Source organism: Marmota flaviventris, chromosome 13 (assembly GCF_047511675.1).
Source record: "Marmota flaviventris isolate mMarFla1 chromosome 13, mMarFla1.hap1, whole genome shotgun sequence".
Classification (NCBI taxonomy): domain Eukaryota; kingdom Metazoa; phylum Chordata; class Mammalia; order Rodentia; family Sciuridae; genus Marmota; species Marmota flaviventris.
This window is the reverse complement of record NC_092510.1, coordinates 54,299,469-54,324,432: the sequence shown is the minus strand read 5'-3', so window position 1 is coordinate 54,324,432 and position 24,964 is coordinate 54,299,469. Positions and strand designations below refer to the sequence as shown.

Below are 24,964 nucleotides of genomic sequence, written 5' to 3'. Positions count from 1 at the left end.
AACTCATAATTGAAACAACTCATTGGCTGAATGATGCCAGATTATAAATTCCTTGAGGGGAAGGGCACATCTTGCTTATCTCTGAACCCCAAGAGCTGAGCATGGGGTATGTCATGTATTGAGCATAATGAATGTGTGAGATATTTGAGAGTTTTGGATAAAAATAAACATGGCAGTAAAACACAGGACTGTATAAAAACAATTGTTAATAATTAAAAATGTCACTGGTTCATGCTTATTTGAAAAAAAGAAAGAAAAAATTTAAAGCAATTCATTTTATTGTATGTTTGCCCTTTTTTTCTCTTCTCCTTTCTCCTTTTGCTTTAAATAATGTTAACCTAAAATGCTAGGAGGTTATTTTTTTTCCTTTGTTAGCAAAAAAAAAAAAATGTGAAATAGAACTATTGCCTCAATAGTTATAAAGTAGCTTAAGGAAAAAGTTAAACCCAGAATTGAAATTTAAAAAAAAAATCTCAAATATTCACAACGTGTCAATGGAATTTCCTAGATTTTGAAATACATGCAACTTAGTTAATATCTTGACAAAGATCTGGACATACCAATAGATAGACTGAAGAGATTTCACCATTGAGTCTATGTTAGGATAATCTTAATGTCAAGCAAGAAACTTATAGAGCATGAAGGAAAATAACCTGTGACCTGTGTGAACTACTCTGGTGAAGAAGACCAACACAAGAGGACCCATGGACCCCTAGATTCCCTTCCTATAACTCTCCTTTGCTTGTCTGCCTAAATAAGTCTTCAGCCCTCCTCTGGAAGAGGGAGGAAGACACACCCATAAATAACCTGTTTGTGGGGTCAGAAAATTGCACTTTACAATTGGAATCATTCCTTATGGATTTTTGACCTTTCCTTGTTTGCTTCCATTACGTCTTTAATTTAAAAGCACACGTAAGATTTAGAACAGAAGGTCGAAAATAAATTCCTCTTGCTATAAAGGAATAAGAGCTCATGGTTTCCTTCTGTTTGCCCACAGAACCAGGAAGTCCCACAGGAGAAGTGCATATCGTACAGGCTATTAAATGGGGTTAGGTTGTGCAGGTGAGAGGGCCCAAGGGGAGGAGGACCTTGCCAAGTTTGGCTTGTTTTTTAATAAGGCTGATTCCTTTAAACAGCACTAAATCCAACACCTTAATTAAAGAAGTTCGTTTACTCCAAATTCATCACTGGTGTCTGTCAATAACTCCTGCTAAACAGGTAAGCTGGGGCTAAAATCCGCCCTGTCCTTCTTCTAAGGAAAAGTCACCTGTCCTCCTTGACTCAGGAGCTCATCCCATACCGCAATGCACCTCTCCTGAGGCTCTGAGAGAGTGCAAAAGTGCTTGCACAGCCCTTGTGTGGGAAGATGGCACAGCAGTGTGCAGCGTATGGATCGATGTGAGGACATTCCTTGCCAAGCAAAGGAAAATAAAGAACAATTAGCTTACTCCGGGATCCTGCTGTTTACAAAGAAGATCAAACAAAAGACAATGACAAAGAGGCCCCTAGACCCAGAATACAAAGCATAGCACTTCTATTTAGCTTCTGATTGCCATATGGTAGCAAGTTGGCATAACTTAAATACCAGAGGACCTTGTTTTGAATCTCCATAACCATATCTGGTCTCTCAGTGTAGGTGTCCAACTCACCAGCAGATGGTGGCCGGCATTTTACCCATTAAACATTATGATCTCCATCACCATTTAATAACGAGATTGGGCCAGATAAGATTAGAGAGCCGATTTAGATTCTGCACAGCGATTCTGCCAGCTTTTCAACTACAAAGTGAATTTATGGATTGAAGCCTCTGAAATTATCCCATAAAAGCAGAGCCATAAGCAATATTCTTTAGTCACTTCACAGGAACAAAGTGTTTGGAGGAAAATGGCAGCACTGTGGCCATATGGACACTTTTGCTTAAATGGTGAAAAATTGAGAATTTAGAAACAGATCATTTAAAATAATTTCTGTATCCTTTTAAGTGAAGCATACTCTGGTTTCCCTTGGCTTTGATGTCAATCATTCAATAATTATCTACCGAGCACCTATTACTTTGCACATACTCTTAGGCATTAGGGATTCATGTGTGAATCAAAAGAAATTTCTGCCCTGATGACTGTTGTACTTCAGTAACTTCTATGTTTCTATGATAAACCACGTGTTGCCTAACAGAGGCTCCTGAGGGAGTGAGGGAGTCATCCTTTAGGTCTATCAACCTGCATATAAATGCTTTGCTATATCCTGTGGTCTTTTTTTTTAACAAAGTAAGTTAATATCATTCTGCTTCTTGGCTTCCCAAAATGTATAGATTTTTTTGCAACTCAATCTGACCCATGTAACTTTATTTTGATGAATGTTGGTATGATTGACAGATGAGTTTTATTATTCATCAATCATTTTTCAAGTTTGGGGAATCTGTTGCTTCCTATTTTAATGAGAAAATAGAAATAAAAAGGACCTCTACAAGTCCCACCGATGCACACACCCCTGACCTGCAGCTCTGAAGTTACCAGGCTTTCCTCCTCCTGTGCAGTGCTCACCAGGCCCAGCCCCTCTACTTGTGTGTGGGATCTCCCACCCTCCCCACTTACTCAAGAACACTGTGCCAGCAATTCACCCTTCAACCTCTGCATGGATGAATCTCCTTCTACTCTCGTCAGTCCCATTCCTACATAGATGTGTTATTATTTTTTCCACTTAAAAAAAAAATCTCTAGACCTTCTATTTTCTCCCAGCTTCTAGGATTTGATTGTTCCCCCTCTATAAATGCCTCCTATTATTCTTGAACTGGCCTCACCAGTGTTTCACCCCATCACTTCACCAATATTGTTTTTGCCAAGTTACCAATGACCTCCTCATTCAAACGCTAAATCCAGGGCACAATTTTCTGTCCTCATCCTCATTAGTCACCACTTGATACAATCACTTGCTTTTCTTTGAGATACTTTCTTCCTTCGGTTTCCTCATCCATTCCATTGGGTCTCTCCTTCCTCGGTAGCGGCTGCTGGCCAGGTTCCTTTGCTAGCCCCTCCTTGTTTCCCTGTCACAGTGCTGTGAGCCTCACAAGCCAGTTTTTAACCTCTTTACTAGCTCCTGGGTGATTGTATTCAGGTCCATGGCTTGATGGACTACCTGTGGTTCCTAGATTTATATACTATCTCATAATTTCTGAAGTTGTATTTTTATTCTGAATCCCAGACTTACATCCCACTGCATCTCCATTTAAATGTTTAACCATTGAGATCTCCAACTTAAAGCCAAAATTGAACAAGCTTATCTTCCACTGGAAACCTACTTGTCCTGGAGTCTTCTCCATCTCAATTAACAACAATTCCATTTGTCTAGGTACATGGCCCAAAAAACTTAGTGTCATCCTGATTTCTGTCTTTTTGTTGCCCTCTATACCTAACACATCTAATCCACTGGTAGAGGCTGTTAACTCTACTTTCAAGATACGTCCAGAATCTGACCACTTCTCTTTGCCTCTGTTGGCACCACCCTGGCCAGGCCACCATCATCAGTCCCTAGATGATGGCACCTGTGTCTGAATAAGAGAGTCTCTCTGTTGCAGCCCTTAACATATGGGCTGTCTCAACAGCCTAACTGTCTCTAATACAGGCCACACTGAATATGATTCAGATTTTCTCAAAGTTTCTGTGGGTATTACCAGTATTAATGACTATATATCACTCTCATGCCACAGGTACCGTGAGAAGATGAAGTACTGTGATTTGACTTTATACTTTCTGACCCCAGACAGATATATTCCTGTGTATTGTTAAAGTTCTTCTGATTCTTGTTTCCATGGGCTGTCCTACTGATGGGGACAGCATAGCTGTGGCATATGTGAGGCCCATGGGTACATGGTTAAGGATGGCGCAAACCTCATGTTCTACACTCTAAGCTGTGAGCCACTGTGGACACTGCATCTGCTCATCCAGAGGAGAGGGTTTCTTTCTCTTTGCACAAAGATGCTAGATGCCCATCATGTCCTGCACTTACATGTCTGTCTACACTTGTGTGTGTGTGTGTGTCTAATTGGACTGCTCGGAACAGGGGGGATTTTTAAAGTCTGTTTGAAGAAACTGAAGAGTTCAGTAGCAGGCCTGGCTCTCATTGTACATGAAGAAGCCTACCTATCTCAATACCCTTCCAAGTCCCACTCCATACAAACTGCTAGTTATGATTTCTTATTGGCTGGAAAGCCAAGCAAACTAACTTGTTTGAATTCTGGATATGATAAAAGTAAACAGACACTAACAAAGAGGCCTAAAGAGTGATGTAACTGTTGGGTGCCCATGCCTGTAATCCCAGCGGTTTTGGAGGATGAGGCAGGAGCATTTTTTACTTGCACATTACAGACAGGGTTTGTGCTCACAGAAGACCAATGGATACAATATGACATACAGTACTGTAACAGAAGTATTCAGAGCCTCTGTGAGAACTAACATTTATTGAATTCATACTAGGAACCAAGCATTGGGATGAGGATTCTCCATATATTATCTCATGTAATCCTATAATAACCCCATCATGTAGGAACCAGAGATTAAAGAACTTGCCCAGGGTTACAAAGCAAGAAAAAGCCAGGACCAGGATTTAAGCCCAGGCCATCTGAGCCCAGAGCTTATGTTCTTAACTGCTTTGCTCTGCTGCCTCTCCTGAGTCTTTTGGTCCTTATACCCACTCTGAAGAATGGAGATGTGTATCAGTCTAGACTCAGTTTCAGAAAATAAAAAGCTTTCTTTAAAATAAGAGAGAAAGAGGCTTAATAAGGAACTGCAAACTTGAAAACTCATTGGGAGATTTTGAGACCATTCTGTAAGACTGGCCTGCCTGAAGGGCTGTTGCTTCTGCCTCAGTCAGGAATGTTAGGAATCGGGAAGTTTCCATTGGAACAATTGCATTCTGGAACAAACCATCAGTACCTTGCTTCTCAGTGTTTATGATCCTAATTAGTAAGTGCAATAGATTAACAAAATTTTAAGAATAAAATAAACTCTTTCCCATGATTTCCAGAAGAAAGAGCATAAACACTACCCTGATTCCTTCTTCTAAAATTACCTTGAAAGTATAAAATGACTAAACCTACATAATACCTTATGCCCTAGCTGCAAGGGAGGCTGGAAAATGCCATGTATAGTTAGTTTTTCATTACCGTAATGAAATACCTGACACAGGAGAGTTCAAAGAAAAGAGATTTATTTACCTCAGTTTTGGAGGATCATGGGCATGGCACTTGAACCAGATAAATTCCAGTGAAGGCACATGCCAGATGGTGGATGGTGGAGCACATGTTGGAACAAGCAAGTGATTACAACTTGAACTAGGAGCACAGAGAAAGAGACTTGGGTCCTACAGTCTCTTCCAAGGACACACTTGAAGTGAACTAGTTTCTGCCATCTCCAAATAGCACCACTCTGAAGACCAAGCCTTTAATTTCAGTAGAGCCTTGAGAATCGCAAATCATATTTAAACCATATTCATCTATTCAAGGAGTAGATGCTGAACACCAGTTTGTCTTTCACTGAAGAGGAGGTCAAGGTTTGGAGGTTGAAATGCCCAAGGCTGGGCTGACCCAGTTTCTGGGACAGGATTGAGCTCTGTCCCTTCATGAATCCCCATCATTGTCCCACATGATTCTTCCTAAAACTTATTTAGTAATGCACCTTTCCTAGGTATTTTACATCTTCCATGAAAAACACACTTCCAATTTTTCCCCATCCAGGATCAACTACTCATTCTCTCTGCATCTAGTCTCTCCAGTTTCTCTTCTTGCTTCTTCTTCCTCCCTGAAAAAGCAGCTAGCATTGCTGCCACATAAGCAAATGCCTGTCAGACACTCATCAAGTGAACATTTTTAAGGTCAAATGCTGGCATTTGACAACTTTTTGACTACATGGAAAGTGGTTACTGTGCTATTCTTTCTAACTTAGGGGAGGAAATAGATTTCTTTTTTTTTTTTTTGCAAAGAAGCAGCTGGTGCACAGAGAGGAGCAGGACCTGTTCTGTCTCTGGAGAAGATTAGGAGGAAACAATCTATGTGCTCAGAAATGCTCAGAAATTCAGCCTGAGCCTCCCTCTGCCTCCCAGGTTAGAAAGGCACTATCTCCACCTCCCTTCCAACAGCTGGTGCTGCAGCCCAAGTGTGGGATAGGGGAAGCTCTGAGATCCTATCTGCAGTGTTCAGAGGGAGACAGAGTGGCATGTCCTGAATGCCTGGCACACTGCTCTCTACAGGGTCTCCTGCTTGATGGGACCTGAAGGACCATGGTTGCAAAGCTCCTGAACTCTTAGCTGCCAGTGTTTGGGTCTCTTTTTACACTCCCATCCCACCCCACCTAAGTTCTCTAGATCCTTTTTTCCCCTCTTCTGAACAAGTTGAAGTTTCTTAAAAGGAAATAAGTAGACCTGTGGTTCTCAACACTAGGTGCACATGAAAACCCCCTGGAAAGTTTTCATAAGATCCTCTAGGTCCCAGCCCACCAGAGTTTCTCTTTCAGTGGTTCCTGAGCAGACCTGAGTCCATATTTTTTAAAAAAGTATCTCTGGTACTTCTACGTTGTAGCTGAGTTGAAAACAGCAGTTTGCTAGCTGTGTTATTTGCCCAATCCGTCACATTTTTTCCTCTTTTTTTTTCTGCTGTCAAATGGAGATAATAATAGCCCTGGACTCATAAGGTTGTTGCCAATATTATAGAGTCAAAATGGAAAAAGGGCTGTAGAAAATTGCCCAGCACAGAAGCACTTGGCCAGTATTTGCCATAATTTTTATTGCTATAATTATTGCAGTCGATGCTTATGTAGAGCCCTGAAGATGAAGGTGAGTAAATCATAGTCTCCACCTCAAGCTCATAATCCCATGGAGTCACAGATTCAGTATGAAGTGGTAAGCCCCGTTGTGGAGGCAGGGACAGTGTACTGTGGGGATAAACCAGGGAGTGGCTGCATCTCCATTGGAGAAAGAAGTACAGGGCTGACCCTTTAAAAAAAAAAAAAAACATTTTTAGTGTAGATGGACACAATACTTTTATTTATTTATTTGTATGGTGCTGAGGATCAAACCCAGTGCCTCACATATGCTAGGCAAGCGCTCTACTATTGAGCTACAACCCCCGCCCTAGGGCTGACTCTTGTGCAGGCTCTTGAATTTAGTTTGCCAGACACAGACTGAGTAGGTGGAGGGCATCCTAGCTAAAGAAAAGGTCTGTGCAAAGTTATCAAGACCCTGAGATCATCAGATGGCAGACAACCAGCTGATAGTTTGGCGCTGTCTATAGTTGGGAAAAGTAATGGTCAGGGGGCTGGAAAGAAAGACTAAAACCAAACCTTGAAGGACCTGTGTACTTTCCCAGAGGCAATTTGGATTTTATCCTCCAAGCAAAAGCTGCTTTGGTTTTTAATAATTGGAAAAACATTCCCAAATTGCATTTTAGAAAGGTATCTCATGTGGTAACGAAAAGAGTAGTTATAAAAGGAAATGGATGGGCAGTGGGATCTCAGTCCAGACCCTCTTGCCACTATAGAAGTCAAAGAGGTTGCCACCTTCAGCTAAGAAAGGGGCAGGCTCAAAAGAAACTGGCATTTGATTTCCTGCCAGGATGACTATAGGCTTCCAGCCTGGGCTGTTGGAGTCTGTGTAACTGAGGCAGGATTACAGGAGAAGAGCAGGTGGGAGAGAAAAAGAAGAAATTAAGGGATGAATATGTTGAGTTTGAGATCCCTAATGCCTGTGAAGGTGGAGGATGTTTAGGTTAAGATGTTCCTTAAGCAGATAGGGAGAACAAAGGGATGGCTATGCCCCTAGGTCTTCCCAGTGAATCTTCCTGCATTCTGGACCTTGGTGAAACATTATTCTTCAACCAGCCTCACATGCAAGAAATTCGTTGGTGCTGCATAACCTTGAACCCCACAGTTCCCTCACTAATTAAGATTGCTGAAAAAGTTTGAATTTCTAATAAACACTGAGTATATTTTTAGTATGTCTCAAATATTGCATGGGACAAACATACTAAAAAATGGTTCATTGTTTTTCCATAACGCAAACTTAACTGAGCATCTTGAATCTTTGTTTACTAAATCTGGCTACCCTAAACCTTAACTATCTTGACCCTTTCATGTAATGCATAGAATCTCTTCTGTTTTGCACTGGAAGACCATAAACCATAAACTGGGAGGCCAGCTGCATTAGTTCCCTGAATGATGTGGCTCTGACAATCTCTCATCCTACAAGGAATAAACTCATCTTTGCTGGTCTCCTTCTCCTCCTCCTCCCCCTCCTCCTCCCCCTCCTCCTCCCCCCCCCCCCTCCTCCTCCTCCTCCTCCTCCTCCTCCTCCTCCTTCTCTTCTTCCTCCTCCTCTGCTTCTTCTATGTCCTTCTTCTCTCTTTTTAAATCTCTGGTGGTATTTATTTTATCCTTCAAAAATACAGATATACCATTAAAAATGGATGAACGGTGCATGCCTGTAATCCCAGGAGGCTGAGGCAGGAGGATTGCCAGTTCAAAACTAGCCTCAGCAATGGCAAAATACTAAGCAACTCAGTGAGACCCTGTCTCTAAATAAAATGCAAAATAGGGCTGGGGATGTGGCTCAGTGGTCAAGTGCCCCTGAGTTCAACCCCCAGTACCACCCACCCAGTAGATCTGTGTTAGCTTTCCAAATACCTGAGAAAAATCAACTTAAAGGAGAAAAGTTTGATTTTGACTCCTGGTTCCAGTCCATGACAGCTGGTCTCGGTTGCCTTTGGGCCTGTGGCAGCAGAGTATATCATGTCAGGGAACTTGTGGGATTGAAGTACTCTTCTCATGGCAGTGGAGAAGCAAAGAGAGAGACAACAAGCAGCCAAAGGCCCCATATTTCCCTCAAGGGACTTAATTTCCTTCTACTAGACCCCACCTCTTAGAGTTTCCAATACTTCCCAGTCACACCTCAGGCTGGTGACCTTTAACACATGAGCCTTTTGGGGCAAGGGGCATTTCCAAACCATAATAGAACATCTAACTCAATGTGAAAATACAACCAACAAAGATTTTGGGTGGTTTCTTAACATTCATACAGGAAACAGCCCAAAAGATATGTGTCCTGTGTGCCTCTTTTACTATGAATTAGTGAATACTTGTGGCTTGTTGAAGATTTGGGGGATCTGGAGTATGAACCTTTTCACTATTCATTCTACCATTTCTCACTTAAGCAACCTGAGCTGAGAAAAACAAAGTGAGGTGACCTGGGTCAGTGTCTGTAAAGCACACATCGATTTTGCTGATTCATGGGAATTTAGAGGCTTATTGATGGCATCTGGAAATAGCTCTAGAAGTCGGTTGTGCTGATCAGATATGTTTTATCCTGTACCTCAAGGTCTCTAGAGAGACGGACATTGCATAATCTGGTGCAGCAACCTGCTTGAGATAGGAGCAGAATCTTGTTATTTCTAATTTAAACAAACCCATTTCCTCCTGGGCTCTCTCCACTGAAAATGGAGAAGGGTTTTTATAGTCCTCTCCTGGGGCTGAACTAAACCTTGTGATTCACCTTTCCTTCTGCACCTAGAGATAATTTGTCCCCTCTGGTCAGGCCAGTGCTATCGGGAAGCTGGGAGGATTTCTTGAACTATATTGTAAAAACTAAGTAAAAACATGAACAACAAAAAAATAATTGAACCTAGTCTAGCTAGATGAAAGTTTCTGTCCAGTATGGATGAACATTTATTATCTGGTTCAGTTACAAAGATGGTAATTTTGACACTATCTAGCCACATCCTACAAAATCCTTCACTCATCATCTGTGGCTACACAGAAGTTTAATTAAACCTACTCACCAAGGTACCACAATAATTTTTTTCATCACTTACCCACTGTATCAATGGAAAGCCAGTCCTAAAACTTCTCATGTCATTCATTTCCTGCTATAATTTCAAAGGAAAGAGGTTGTTTTGCTATTTTATTGAGCATAAAGAAACCAGCCTGGTGGTAAAGAGGGAAACAGGTCTGCTAGCTTGGAGGTACTAATGGGATTCGGATAACTGTACCTGTGGATCTGCTGTCTTGCACAATATCTTCATATCTGCTCCATCTGAGCTGAGTATGAGCCACTGTCCGATGCAAATGGATTTTAGGCATTTGTTTTTAGTAAATAATTCAGTAAGTACATGGGAACCCAACGTGATATTTACTGTCCTATATCTCTTTTATGAATTTGTAGCTTTTGCAAAACCAGAAAAAAGAAAAACCTGTATAGGCAAAGAGGTCGAGAGGCAGCAAGTGTCAGTCTAGGCTTGGGCTCAGCAGCAAGATGACTTGCACCAAGCATCCTGTTGTGACACCCCTCGTTAGCTTTGTGATCTTGGGCAATTTATTTGTCTCTTTGTGCCTCAGTTTCCTCATCTCTAAAATAGAAATAAAAATACTCACCTCATAGAGTTGAATGAAATGGTGTAACAGAGCAGTTTTAGTGAGATTCTGGCACGCAGACTTTGTGTGTGTTATGTGCATGTGTGTGTCTGTGCCATCACAAGGGTCCCAGTAGTCTATGGTGCTATACTCACATTTGGTGACTATACTTGAACTTATCAAAGACAGTCAAAGTGAAAGTGACTTCTAGATAAGGCAAGAAGAAATCCCTTTGGCAAATCTCTTGAAAGGCAGAGTGATGTGTCAGATGGTAACTTTCAGAGTGGCAAAGGAAGGGAGAGCAGGGAATGGGATGGACAGGGAGCCACAAAGGAGTTTCAACTTTATTAGTAATATTTCTTTCAAATAAATGTTATTACGGGGAAATGTTAAAATTTGAAGGTCAGGCCATAGTTTCAAAGTTGATTATTATATTCTTTTCTATATCTTTTTGAATGTTTAAAATATTGAATGATTTTTTTTTGACGGTGCACTGGCACATACCTATAATCCCAGCAGCTCAGGAGGCTGAGGCAGGAGGATTCAAAGTTCAAAGCCAGTCTCAGCAATTTAGGCCCTAAGCAACTTAGCAATACCCTGTCTCAAAAAATAAAAAGGACTTGGGATGTATAGGATGTATAGGTTAAGTGCTCCTGGGTTCAAACCATGGTACCAAAATAAAATAAAATATTTCATAATTGTAGAAAGAGGTCATTTCATAGTGCTTTGGAGAGCCCCAACATGTATGTACTGGCACATAATTGACACTCAACAAAAGGAATTGTTCTTATTAGTGGAATTTCCCCCATCTAAACAGTACTGTAAAGTAAAACTGTTTATTTCGGTCTTGGAACTGCATTTGAAGAGAAGATCCAGCAGATTACAATAAAACAAAAAGAACTCAGGACACCCATGGAAATGATCTTGCCAGCAGTTAGGTAAAACAACTAGACAGACAAGTGTGGCTAAAAGTAAGCATCTGTAAGTACACTCAAGTAATGTTATTTGTCAGAAACAGCACTCAGCTGGGCCTTCCAGTGAATTTTACTTAGGCTCTTCAGCCTTAGCTTTTTAAATATGTGAGTTAATGAAGTGAGAAAAGCAATACTGGATTTTAGAGTAATGCCAGAATCAAGGAAAAATAATTCTCTCGATCAATAAATAAAAATTAAAAGCTTCCATTGCTTGCCCTTGGGTGTATTTTATATATTTTTTTCTCTTATTCTGGAAGAAGTATCAGTTTTATTGACACACTATTTTGGTAATGGAAGTTTATTATTATTATTAAATTCTATTACAGCTAGTCATATTAAACATACACATGCTATCTGCAGTTCTTTCAGGCATCCCTCATACTGTAAGAGATATTGAATATTTTCCTATCAGATTTAGCAATTTCTCTTGTCAGTCATGGCTACCAGAAAAGTAGGCAAAGCTGATTTCATTTTATTTAGATTTCACATCTACTTTTAGAGTTACTTCAAAACTTGATGAACAAAAGATAATTAAATACTAACATTTCTCAAGTATGGTCCCAGGGGGAAGTCAACATAGGCTCTGAGAACAAGGAAGCTGTTTACCTTCTGAAAATGTTGTGTTATGCAATTGAAAAAAGGATTGCACCTACACTAGTGTGCATTCCTGCATTAAAAAAAAAGGAAATCCATAATAATGGATGGTGGAATTTTGAATGATTTCTATTTGCTTTCTTCTGTAGTCTTTTCTATATTTTCAGCTTTTTTGCAACTAATATAATTGATTGCTACAAGTTGGAAAAATACTATTTCTAAAACGAAATACTTATGTCAGGAAACCAGGTTGATATTTATTCTGAGACTTTGATAACTACTTAATCTCTTATTGCTGATTTTCACATTTATAAGATGGTCAGAATGGAGGAAATAAACGTTTTACTGTTTGCCTAATATTTGGATTTTTATATGCAAAAATCAGGTAATAAAATAGGAAAACCCAGGCTGAGGTTGTGGCTCAGTGGTAGAGCGCTCGCCTAAAAATGTATGGGGCCCTGGATTTGATCCTCAGGACCACATAAAAATAAATAAACAAAATAAAGGTATTTGCCCATCTACAACTAATAATAATAATAATAATAATAGGAAAACCCTTCAACAAAAAGTGCTACATGAATCCATCCTTTCCCTAGGATACAAGAGAAGTACTGAAGTTGCAGGGCGAAATCCAGAGAAGTAGCTTAGTTCCTTTCAGACAGAAGTTCCACTCCCCAAACTCCTTGTGTTCTCACAAGCAGGGTTTTTTTTTGGGGGGGTGGGGGGAGTGAGGTACTAGGGATTGAACTCAGGGGCACTCAGCCACTGAGCCACATTGACAGCCCTATTTTGTATTTTATTTAGAGACAGGGTCTGACTGAGTTACTTAGTGCCTCACTAAGTTGCTGAGGCTGGCTTTGAAATTGGGATCCTCCCTGTCTCAGCCTCTGGAGCCACTGGGATTACTGGGGTGTGCCACGGCACCTGGCCCACAAGCAGGTTTATTTAGGGAAGTGATTATCAGACTTGCAGCCATCAAAATTTCCTGGAGGGCTTGTCAACACATAGCTTGCTGGGTCCACCCCAGGATGATTTGGTAGGTCTTGGGAGGGGCATAAAACTCTGTAGAACTAGGAGATTCCCAGGCTGCCCATCTTGCTCCTACTGGGATCATTCCAGGTATGCGCCACCGCATACCTCTGAGCTTCATTTTATTGCTGGTTTATTTTAAAGGAGGGCAGCAGTTAAATAATTTACCTAAAGAATAATTCAAAATTTTTTTATGTTATACAAACAAGATCATATTATGGAATGCAGAATACCTCTGTCTCTGTTGACTACAAAATCAGGTACAAAGAAATTGTACTTCCCAGCCACTACTTTGGCCTGTACAGCCCTGCCGTGCCCCCAGTGTCATACCTACTCTGTCCTTTGCCCCAGGACAATAGCAATTGGAGAAGTGACACTAAAGGAAGATATTCATTCTTCAAAGTTAAACTTACAGTGCAATAAAATAATCATTGTTTTAAAAATGCAGAAAATCAGGCCAGCTGTATTTAAAAGTTTCACTCAAAAGTAGCTTATTAAAATGCTGTATAATTTATAAGTTGAATTACAAATGAGTACATGATCAAGTTCGTTATGAACAGAAGTGATAAACTGATTGACCTATAACATAACCTCAGCAGTAATTATCTAGCCCAGACATAACTACTTCCTTAGCCTAACCCCTTAATGCTGGACGGAGGAATGGGAAACCAATTTTTACTTTTTAAATTTTTATAGGCTGTTGTTTCACAAAAGAATTGTTGAGCACAACTCAAAATTCCTCTATTGCTCAAAAGAAATTTTTTTCAGACTTTAGGAAAAAAATGAGACATTTAAATGATTTAAGTCTTTCATTGAAGACTCTTATGTTAGTGAACATAAGAGTACTCTGATTTTAATGGGAAATTCTCCTTTCCCTTTGAGATTTTCATCTGTTGGTAAATGGTCTCCCTGTTTCTCTCCAAACAAGTCAATGTGGTTCCATCAGCTGTCATGCATTCCCAAGGCAGTGCCACTTCCTCACGGGTATATTTGTAACCCATGGAAGCCAATTGATTCCTGAGACATCCTGAGGACAGGTGTGTGGGGAGATGGGAGATAAGTTTATTGATTCTCTTCATAGGTCCCTTTTTAATTGGTCTTGCTCCTAAAGGAGACTCATTCTTATGCTGGCCAGAGAGTCTTTATGGAAGAAGGTCTAGGCTACAAATCTGAAGACCAGGATCTAGCCCCTCTTTTGCCACTTATTATATACTTGAACTTCCTATACTTAAAAAAAAAAAAAAACAGTGAATACGAGGGAGATAGTGTGGAGAAAGGTAGTGATAAACCAGCTGTATTCCATAAGAGTGATGCGTAAATCCAATGGGATCATACTAGTGAATGCTCCTTGGGGAGGAATCTTGCTATATATAAATATTATCTATTATTTAGTAGAATAACAAAAATGTCTGTATTTAGACTTTTATTCAGAGAGAATTTGTTTTAATGTGATTACACCAAGATATAATGAAAACAAAGAAATGGGTTTTCCTCCCTAAAGTTTCTAACTTAAGGGAATAGATATCCATTGGTTTAAGACTCTAGAATAATTTGCACACTATTGGGGGCCTCATTTCTTGTCTTCACACCTTCTGAAAGGATGGGCCCCTAAGAATAGTCTGCTAACATGAAAGAGATGAGCTAACAATATCTTGCCTTTAATCTAATCCAGGTGAATTCATTAGCATTTATTGAATCTTGTTCTGAGGACAATAATTATCCATCTTTCCCACAGCACATTTTAGCTAAATTCCCAAGATGGAGCTCGTTGTTTGGGGCAGTATTCATTCATGTAATATGCAACTTCCGCTCATCTGCTTTGAAATTAAGCAGCTACCTCATAGCTTCAATATACTTAATGACATCCACATTTTCATGGAAACTGTTTCTGAGATGGTGTTATGGTTTGGATATGAGGTGTCCCTCTCCCAAAACTCGTGTGTTAGTGTAGAATATTCAGAAGTGAAATGTTTGGATTGTGAGAACTATAACCTGTTCAGTCCTTCCTAGTTTGTACTGACTGGGTGATAACTGTAGGCAGGTGGGACATATCTGGAGAAGATGGGATTCTGGGGGAAGAGGGTGCCCTGGAAGAGTGTATCTTCCCTGTGGCCCCTTTCCCCTTCTTTCTCTCTCCCTTGCATGCATTCTCTCTCTCTCTCTCTCTCTCTCTCTCTCTCTCTCTCTCTCTCTCTCTCTCTCTCTCTCTCCTTCGTAACTGCCATGAGGAAAGCAGGTTCACTCTTCCATGCCCTTTCCCCCATGATACACTGATTTTAATGGGAAATTAAAATCACTTGATTTGTCTCACTTGATCCCAAAGCAATGAGTCAGAAGTCTATAGACTGAGACCACTGAAACCATGAGCCCCCAATAAACTTTTCTTCCTCTAAGTTGTTCTTATCAGGTATTTTGGTCACAGCAATGTAAAAACTGACTTACAACAGATGAAATGTGGCTTTTTGATCTCTGAATTTCAAATATTGCCCTATCAATCTTACTCACAATGGGAAGCTTAAAGAGAAATAGTGAAAATGTGAAAGATGTGTGGCTTAGAGCTCAGATGACTTTGTCAAAATTTCTCCCACTACATACCATGCTAAAGATCACACTTAATGATTTAATTTTCAATACATCATTTTTAAAAATACAAATTGAGATAGTTGAATTTCCCAATAGATGAAATTGTTGTTCTTCTTGCCTGGGGTGAGTGCAGGAAGGAGACAAGGCCATTGACTTTTTACCCAAATGTGTGCCCAGTATGAGAAAATAATCCATAATTTGATGTCAAGTCACAGAAGTAGCAAGGACAGGCTCTTGAAGTTCCTGTCGGTCAGGATCCAATCAGGAGGCAGCAATTAAACCTCATATTTGAACAGAACATGTTTAATATAAAGAATTGTTAACTATGTAGAAAGGTGTTAATTACCTAAAATGTAAAGAACTTTCAGGTATCAAGAAGGTAGAATTGTAGGGGAACAGCTGCCACTGCAGGGACTCAAGAGAAGAGGCTAGAATTATTAAATCTTAGAAATTTAGAGAAGGGAGTTTCTCAGCTGGTGCTTGGAATAGAGGGTGAAGCAAGTGTTTAGGAGTGTTGCAAAAGGGGTATTCAATTCAGCTGCTGTGAAGAGAAGGCACTGTCACCCCTGGGGTGGAACTCAAAGGATCTGGAAACAGAAAATGCACAAGAAGTAAAAAGAAAAAAGCCGATCTCTTCTTCTTACAGCTTCCTGTCTCCCTCAAAATTCCCTTTGTCACAGATCCGAAAGACCAAACAACAAATTGGAAACAAGGTTTGCTGAGTCCTCTCCAATTTCCCAGAATATGGAAGGACAAACATGGGGCTGAGAGGCAATCGCCTGGTGGGTGGCACAGAAGGTTTCAGGCTCTGTTAACATGGCAGCAGCAGAGACCAACCTGTGAGCGCCTGTGAAGGGTGAGACAGCATCCTAGTGCCAGGAAGAGCCCACAGAATGTGGCAGCATCTTAATCAGTGTCCTCAAATGACATTCCATCTTCACAGTATTTATTTACCTTCAAATAAAGCCAGTGTAACTGTGATTCAGTAAAAGAGGGCGGTAAAAAACATCACAAGGCTCTCATAGGTCTCTGTGAATAGTTTTTTTGTTTTTTTTTTTTTGAGGGGGCGGGGAGGGGTCTGTTATCTAATGGAAATTTTCAAATGTACATGAAATAGAAAGAATAGTACAGTGAACCCTCATGTCCTGTAACCCAGCTGGAACAAGCATTTGGTCACGCTTGTTTTCCTTATGTCCCCACATCTCCTACCTATCCTTCCAGCTTCTCATTGAACTAGATAATTTCACTCAAAAAACAATTCAGTGTGTTTCGTTATGGCTCAATTAATTTTCACAAAGCAAACATGCTCATGTAAAGCCCACTAGATTAGGAAATGCAATACTGCAAGCACCTGGAGTCCCCTTTATAGAACTGTCTTAAGTCCTCCTGATATTCTCTCAGAGGAGTAACCACTTCACTTGTTGTGAATTTTGGATATATAGACTCACAGAGTATGTGCTTTCTTGACTTCGGCTTCATTTGCTCAACATTGTTGATGAGATTTATCTGTGTTGCATGTACCCTTAATTCATTTCTTCCCATTGCGCTATAGTAGTTTAGTGTATGGACATGCTACAATTTATCATTCATTGTACCATTGAAAGTTTAGTTGTTTTCTTATTTTTTTAGCTACCACAAAAAAAATAAATGCTTCTCTGAACATTCTTATACATGTATTTTGGTACACACTTGTATGGATCTCTTTTGGGTATCAAGAAAAGTATTACTGTGCGTTAAAATATGACTATATTCAACTTTAATACTGCAAGGTAGTTACACCAGTTTACCTTCCATTGATTCCATTTGTATGTCAACACTTAACACTACATTTTTAATTTTAACTATTCTAATAGGTGTGTCATGATTTCTCATTTTCAAGTTATTTTGCATTTCCTTGATGAGTACATTTTTCTGATGCTTAATTGACTATTTGGATATATTTTGAAACTGTTCAAGTCTTTTGCATGTTTTTATAACATTGTATTTTCTTACTGATTTTTAGAAGTTCTTCATATATTTTGAGTATTATTCCTTTTTCAGACATAAACATTGCAGATATCTTCTTGCATACCAACTCATCCTTTTATTCTTTTAATGGAACTTTGATTTTTAAAAAAGTTAGTAATTTTAATATAATCCAGTTTGTCAGATCTTTTCTTTGTAAATATAGTCTTGCTTAAGAAAATTTTGCCTACCCCAGTGTCATAAAAATATTCTCTTATGTTCTAGAAGCTTTTTTTTTTTTTTTTCAATCTTTCACATTTAGGTCTGAAATTCACCTGCAGTTGAACTTTCTGAGATGAGATAGGGGTCAAGATTCTTTTCTATTTCCCATATGGGAAAAAAACTACCCGGTATTAAAAAGACTGTCATTTCCTCGTCACATTATAGTTTCTCCTTCATCATAAATCAAGTGATGATATGAGTCTCTTTTTGGTTTCTCGATTTGTACACCTTTGTTTGAATACCAGATTATGTTAATTGTAGTAAGAATTGACATATCGAACAGTGTGCATTCTTTTTTTATTGTTTTTTTTTGAACTGGGGATTGATCCAGGGGTGCTTAACCACTAAGCCACATCCACAGACCTTTTTTAAATATTCTGTTTAGACACAGGTTCTCACTAAATTGCTTAGGGCCTTGCTAAATTGCTGAGGCTGGCTTTGAGCTCACAATCTCCTATCTCAGCCTCCTGAGTCACAGGAATTATAGGCATGCACCACCACCACGCCCAGCTCTGACAGTATATATTCCTAAGATTTGTTTTATCTTCAGAACTTTCTTGACCTTTTTCATTTTCATTAAAATTTTAAATTAGCTTATCATTTTTAAAATTACCTAATAGAACTTATTAGGGCTGAGATTATGGCTGAGTGGTAGAGTACTTGCCTACCATGTGTGAGGCACTGGGTTCAATTCTCAGCACTGCATATAAATAAATAAATAAGTCCATTGACAACTAAAAAAAATTTTAAAAAAAAGAATTTATTAGAATTTCTTTCAACCTACAATTTAAATAGAAATAACTTCTTTGTAATATAGAATCATTCTGTCCATAAAACTTTTTTCTTTTTTGTTTTCCCACAAAATTTTTATTGGTGCATTACAGTTGGACATAATGGTGGGATTTGTTGTTACATATTAGTACATGCACACAATATAACAATATAATTTGACCAACATTTGCCCTTTCATTGATGTAGACTTCTTTATTTTCAGTCAGTAATGGAATTTTCTTTGCAGAGATCACAAAAGAAATCCACTCTTAAATTGAGTTTATTTCTATATTTGTGATTTTTATGCTATTTTAAAAGGAATAACTTTAAACATTTTTTGCTAGTATATGGAAATATAATTTATTAGCTAAATTTAGTTATTAATTCAAATGGTTTATTTGAAAATAATTTTATTTTTTTATATACTCAATCACGTTTTCTACAAAATATAACATTTTATTTCTGCCTGTCTAGTCCTTTTACCTTTCATTTCTCTCTTTTTTTATTGCATTGATAAAAATCAATACCGCTTTGAGACCTGCACATCACAAATGCACATACTGACCACAAAAAATTCATTAAAGAACATGTGGACATTCTCACTTGGGAGCTATTATTCCGAATGCACATTTTTGTACTAACATCATCCAACCTCCAGAAAAAAACGGTTTCCCATATCTGTCTCCCTACATCTTTGAAATAAAAGGTAATGGCATCCAGATTCCAAGACAGTTTGTGAGTTGTGTTTTCATGTTGGTAGTGGAGACAAACACTGCTTTTCAGTGAAGGGAGATCATAATGGCAGAAGCACTAAGATAAAAGACAAATTAACTTGATACCCATTATCCTAGAGAGCATGAATGCACACATTCCTTACATCATGTCTACAACAACATGTGACTTGTGATAATTTCTGCCTTTCCAACCCTTATATTTCACATTTCTTTCTCTTATTTTATTGAACTGGTTAAAACCAATTGTTTCCCAGTGGATCTGAAATTGTATTTTCTTACTTGTCCTTGTGACATTACTTTTAATTCAGGATCAGTACATTATTTATAAATTAGAAATATATTTGCAGTTGTTATGCACTCCAGCTGAGAAACATTTTACAGTACAAAACAATTCATATTTCTCTTAAATTTGCATATGTTTAGGGTCTGGACCTATCATACTAATTATTTTCATTCCTATATAGAGGGACATTGCATGCTAGAATTGAAAATATTTCATTTTTTATAAACATATTAAATTGATTAAATTTTCAGAAATTAAATTTGAAATGTAAGGTTTACTTAAACAATTTTGATCTAAAATTTTGAGACTCATAAATTCATTTGTATCTTGATTTTAATTTTATTATTGAGTCTTTGAGAAGGAAGAAATCACATTTTTAAAATCACAAAAAAGATTTTTTGATATTTTATATTTTTTAATTTTTTATAAGAATAAATCAAAACTTGGCTGGGCACAATGGTGTATACCTGTACTCCCAGATACTCAGGAGGCTGAGACAGAAGAATCACAAGTTCAAGGCCAGACTTCAACATCATGAAACTCATCTCAAAATAAAAAATAAAAAGGGCTGGAATTTAGCTCATAGTACAGTGCTTGTCTAGTATGCACAAGGCCCTGGGTTCAATCCCAGCAACTACCCTGCCCACACGCCAAATATAAACTTATATACTCTGAATGCTGTGCATTTTATTTTTTAAATCTTTTATTATTATCCATAGTTACAGATTATATGAAAATCTTTTTAACATTAGAAGTTTGCTAAAATAGAAGCATTAAAAATTTATGGAATAAATATATAATTATTGTTGGATCATTTCTTCATTTTGTGATTTATTCAAACATGGCTGGCCCATCAACAGAACACCTGGAGGGGTACCATTAATAATTCAATGTAATCTTGTTTCATATTTGCCAATTTTTAGTCACATATAAATGATAGTTTTTTACTTTAATTTATCATAATAAAGGTATATTTGTCAGTGTAGGAGAGAAGAACATATTTCAAGAGTTTCTTACCTTGATTTATTATGTTAACATAGTTAGATATGTAGAACACAGACCTCCATTCGTCTTCTCTGTCCTCACAATGAGGCTGGGTGAGTCTGGCAAAGATTTTGACGCAGTGTTGTCACAAGGAGAAAAATATATGGGACATCCTTTTTCATCACGTTATTTAAATGTTCAGTTAGTTTAATGATGATTCATTTTTTCTTTTTTTGTCTGCTTTCTCAATTTCTGGAAGAAGTGTATTATAATCTCCCATTAGAATTATAGATTGTCTATTCCACCATTTACTTTTGCTAATTTTTGCTTTGTGTACGTATGAACGTATATATATGTATATATATACATTTAATTGATATACTACTGACAATAATGATTTAAAAGATTAAGAAGCAAAACACAGGCATTTGAGGTGTATAAGTTTCATATATGCATATGAAAATATATATACATATGTATGTACAAATACATACAAACATATACATCCATGTATATGTGTCTGTGTATATATATTTACAAAATTGTGAAATGGCCTCTTGGTTTCCAGTAATTCTTCTGGCTTTAAAGTATACTTTTTAATATTGCAAAACCACTCTTCTTTTGGTTAATGTTTGTCTCGAATTTTCTACCCTTTATTTTCGACTTTTTCATGCCCTTATATTCAAACATTTTTCTTATAAGCTATGTATAAGTTTTGTTTACAATATTTTTCTTTAAGTGAAGTATTTAGTCCTCTTACATTTGATGTAGTTATGGGTATCTGTGGGGTTTAAATCCATTATCTTATTTGTTTTCGAGGTGTTTTTATTGAGTCTTGTTCTTCTCTCCTTCTTTTCCTGTACTTTTTGAATTAATCAAGTATTATTTCATTGTTTTTCTTTCTTTATTTTATTATTCTTCTATTAAAGTTGTAGAGACTATGCAATGCATGGTTAACTTACTAAAGTCCAATATTAAGGAGTATTTTTACCACTTTCTAGGCAACAGGTACTAAAAACATAGGATATTTCAATTTATTTAATCCCCTCCACTTTTTAATCTACCATTACCAGATATTTTATTTCTAATAGCATCTTTTCATGACTCAAACTGGTCTGGTCTCTGCTTGATTGTTTCTTCCTCAGAGAGCCTTGCCTGTCTGAATTCTAATAACCTCATCTCTACCTCTTTCCTCTCCCACCTCCTTATTCTGTTTTGTTTTCCTCCATGGATTTATCACATGAAATAGGAGTGTTTTGTTTGTTTGCTTGCTTGTTTGTTTCCAGCTCTCCCTTAGAATGTAATCTTCATGAGGGCAGGCTTTTGTCTACCTTGTTCACAAGGGTGTGGCCCAGCAGGCACTTGGTAAATATTTGTTAAATCACAAATGTAGGTCAAAGGTGCCAAAAAAAGAGAACACAATCACTAACTCTCCAGAATTAGGGAAATCAGAGACCCATATGGCATTGGAGATGCTGCAAATCACAAGTGGGAGGATTCTTATGTAAAGAAAACTTGGGAGGGATACTGAGATGGCTCCAGAAATAACTAAGTGGGCAGATTTCCTCTATTCATGCCTTTGCATTCATTCAACACTTCCTGAACACCTGTGCAGATATGGGCTCTGAGCGAGCTGCTGGTGCCATGCTAGACTTCATGCTGCCATCTCTGTAAGGGTCCCTCACAGGTCACCCTGGAAACAACACCTGGCTAATGTGTGCCATGTGAGGAGGGCATGAGCTGGATAACTAAAGAGAACATTGTAATAAAAGGAATGGAAATCATCGTGCTGGTGAGGCATTCTTGGGCCAAAGGAAATCTGGTACCTTTTGGTCATCAGTGTTGAGACGACTGTCAAAATGATTTTAAGGAGCATTCACACAGAAAGATGCTAAGAACGGGGCTGGGGTTGTGGCTCAGTGGTAGAACGCTTGCCTAGCAAGTGTGAGGCCCTGGGTTCGATCCTCAGCATTACATAAAAATAAATAAATAAGTAAAATAAAGGTATTGTGTCCAACTACAACTAAAAAATAAATAATAAAAAAAGAAAGATGCTAAGAACGAATCTAAGAAAATTCCAAATCCAGAACCCTGGATTTATATTGAGTGCGCTGTTTTCCTCATTGCTAAGCCAGAGGTCACCATCCTTGCAAACTTGAACCAGGGCATTATCCAAAGATTAACTCAGAGTTTGCTTGGAGCCATATTAGCCTTTAGGGGGAAAAGCAAAACAGTAACAACAAAAATAACAACATAAAACCTTCCAGTCACATCTTAAAACTTCCAAATGTTCTGTCCTTATGTGAAGTCACTATTTTCTTCCCTTGCAGCGGTTGGCTCAGATACTTCCCTCTGGCTTTAGTCAACTTCTGAAATAATAAAACAGAAAGGTCACAGGTTAATTCCTAGGTTCCATTCGCAGGATAGCAATTGAAAATTTGGGACTTATTTATTTTTTTTACCTTGGAGATGCAGACAGATGGAAGAGCAGCTGGCTCTGCAATAAAAAGTGACCCTGGCAGCCAGTGTCTGTTTCTTGCTCTGCCCTGAGAGAGTTGGGCCTGGGTTCTACATATGGACTGTGATTGGCAGAGTGACAGCAGAAGAATCAGCACGGCTATGGGGAAGAAGTAGCCCTGGGGTTGTAGTGTGTGCAGCCTGGAGAGACTCCCACCCTGATGGAGGTGCCCGGATGGTTATGCTCATGTTATGTAATAGCCAGTATTTCTAGCATTCCTAAGAGGGGTGGTCTCAATGTGCTGTGTCATTCCAAGATGTAGCTCTGAGTTGTAACTTGGAGTTTTCCCTGAAAGCTAATCAAACTGTGGAAGTTAATCTTACATCCTTTGCCTTTTTGATGTCAGCAAATGGGGTTAACCACTTGGAACGTTTAGGCAGTGGACATAAATGACTGAGTGTCCATGAGGCCTCAGGTTCTGGGCTAAGTGTAGCCAAGAAACAATCGATGCCTGCCTTCTTTTGGATATATCTAGAAAAGAGTTTTTCTTTTTTACCTAGCAAAGAACTCCTTAAGGTTTTATATTGGACATTTATGAAAGCGTGATAATAGGTATCACATTGAGTACCTTCAGTGTGCCAACACTACCTCAGTGTTTTTCTTTCATGATTTCAAAACCCCACAATCCTGGTAGACACTGTTCTACCCATTTCATAGACCAGAGAGATAACGTCTGCTCAAATAGTTGAAGAAACTGATTTACGTAGTATGGGTTGCAAAACTCAGGTTCCTATCCAAGTCATTTAGGGACATGATGCACCTTTGAAAACTCTGTGTACGTGACAGTATCCATCACAGTTAGTTCCCCTTACTATTAATTTATGCTGCTATCTCTATAAGCAGTTATACAATCAGGGTTTCCATATTTCTGGCCAGCTGAGGATGCAACTTGTATAAAGGGATCACCCCCCATCAGAACCTTGTCTCTCCTCTTTATATGTTATCGCTCAAGCAATGTCAAGGTGATGATCAGTTTTCTTCTCAATAATACTCTCCTTCTCTTCAAAGCAAAAGATATAGAGTGCTAAGACAATCACTTCAGCTAAGAGATGAATTTTCAGTCCTGTAGTTCCTCATTTTGAATAGGTACAGTAGCCAGGGATTTTAGTGTCCACTTATATCAAAAGCAATTTCATTTGAATAGATTGATATCAACAATCCACAATCTTTTTTCTAGTTGTTATCACCATTATTACTATTTTTGGTAACATTTTTATTATTGTTATGAATTATATTAGCAATCAAATTTATATCGTTCTTATAAATATATTTTGGAAAGAGTAAAAAGTATAGTTGTGATGTAGGAATATTATAATAAATATATGAATTCTAAGCATACAGGCAGTACTCACTTTGTATTTTTCTGAAGTAGCTTCTAGGCAAAGTGAGGACACAGTTCTAATATGCATGAGGTTCCACAAACAGGTTGCTATGCAAAGGGTGGAATGCCCATATTCACCATTTATTTCGTGTCCTGTGTACCTGGTACTGTACTTGGTGTTTTGTCCATGATATGTGTCTTAGCTCATATATGTGTCTCTGCTCTAAGAAACATACCACAGCCTGGGTAGCTTACACAACAGAAATGTCTTTCTCACAGTTCTAGTGGTTGGAAGTCCAAGATCAAGGTGCCAGTTGATTCAATGTCTTTTTGGCTTACAGATGACCAGATTGCTATGTCTTTATGCAGGGGGTGGTGGGTGGGGAGAATATCTCTAGTATTTTTTTGTATATTTAGATTAGGGTCCTCCTTTATGATTTCATTTAATCTTAATCACTTCCTTATAGTTCATATTTCCAAATACAGTCAGATTGTAGGGTAAGCTTCAACGGGTGAATTTGGGGAGTACACAAACATTCAGTCAATAAACACTATATAA

The 24,964-nt window shown here is 38.3% G+C and overlaps 1 protein-coding gene across 1 annotated transcript in view; it reads left to right on the top strand.

The window, feature by feature from the left end:
- Slc24a2 (solute carrier family 24 member 2) overlaps positions 1–24,964 on the top strand; it is a 208,259-nt gene that overhangs the window by 18,401 nt on the left and 164,894 nt on the right. The window lies entirely within an intron of this gene.